The sequence below is a fragment of the Arachis duranensis genome, chromosome 10 (genome assembly GCF_000817695.3).
Source record: "Arachis duranensis cultivar V14167 chromosome 10, aradu.V14167.gnm2.J7QH, whole genome shotgun sequence".
Lineage (NCBI taxonomy): Eukaryota > Viridiplantae > Streptophyta > Magnoliopsida > Fabales > Fabaceae > Arachis > Arachis duranensis.
Genome location: NC_029781.3, coordinates 66582421 through 66583564, shown reverse-complemented (window position 1 = coordinate 66583564; position 1144 = coordinate 66582421). Strand labels below are relative to the sequence as shown.

The 1144-nt window shown below is 39.4% G+C and overlaps 1 protein-coding gene and 1 non-coding gene across 2 annotated transcripts in view; one reads left to right on the top strand and one right to left on the bottom strand.

The window, feature by feature from the left end:
• The window catches only part of LOC107470081 (uncharacterized), a 63664-nt gene that overhangs the window by 18827 nt on the left and 43693 nt on the right, over positions 1-1144 (top strand). The gene's annotated exons all lie outside the window — the stretch shown is intronic.
• LOC127743288 (small nucleolar RNA R71) lies at positions 734-837 on the bottom strand. The gene has a single exon (XR_008004682.1). It is a non-coding gene; the product is annotated as a small nucleolar RNA R71 (small nucleolar RNA).

Here is a 1144-nt window from a genome sequence, read left to right as displayed (position 1 = left end):
TGAAAATACATAAGAACAAGGTCTAGGCATGGCCGTGAGGCCAGCCTCCCAATGATCTAAGAACTAGACGTCCAAAGATGATCCTAAGATCGAAAATGATCAAAAGATATAAAAATACAATAGCAAAAGGTCCTACTTATAGAGAACTGGTAGCCTAAGGTTTACAAAGATGAGTAAATGACATAAAAATCCACTTCCGGGCCCACTTGGTGTGTGCTTGGGCTGAGCATTGAAGCATTTTCATGTAGAGACTCTTCTTCGTGTTAAACGCCAGCTTTTGTGCCAGTTTGGGCGTTTAACTCCCATTCTTGTGCCAGTTCCGGCGTTTAACGCCGGGCAGTTTTGAGCTGATTTGGAACGCCAGTTTGGGCCATAAAATCTCGGGAAAAGTATGAACTATTATATATTGCTGGAAAGCCTAGGATGTCTACTTTCCAACGCCGTTAAGAGCGCGCCAATTGGGCTTCTATAGCTCCAGAAAATCCACTTCGAGTGCAGGAAGGTCAGAATCCAACAGCATCTGCAGTCCTTTTTAGTCTCTGAATCAGATTTTTGCTGAAGTCCCTCAATTTCAGCCAGAAAATACCTGAAATCACAGAAAAACACACAAACTCATAGTAATGTCCAGAAAAGTAAATTTTAACTAAAAACTAATAAAAATATAATAAAAGCTAACTAAAACATACTAAAAACAATGCCAAAAAGCGTATAAATTATCCGCTCATCACTGAGCAAGCTTAGAGTGGATGTTTAGACCTTCAAACAAAAAGATGGTGAATCCCTCTATGAAGCTTGGGAAAGATACAAGTAGTTGACCAAAAGGTGTCCATCTGACATGTTGTCAGAATGGACCATATTAGATATATTCTATTATGGTCTATCTGAATTTTTGAAAATGTCATTGGACCATTCTGCAGGTGGATCCATTCACCTAAAGAAAACACCTGCAGAAGCTCAAGAACTTATTGACATGGTTGCAAATAACCAGTTCATGTACACTTCTGAGAAGAATTCTGTGAGTAATGGGACGCCTCAGAGGAAGGAAGTTCTTGAAATTGATGCTCTGAATGCCATATTGGCTCAGAACAAAGTGTTGACTCAGCAAGTTAACATGATTTCTCAAAGTTTGAATGGATGGCAAAAT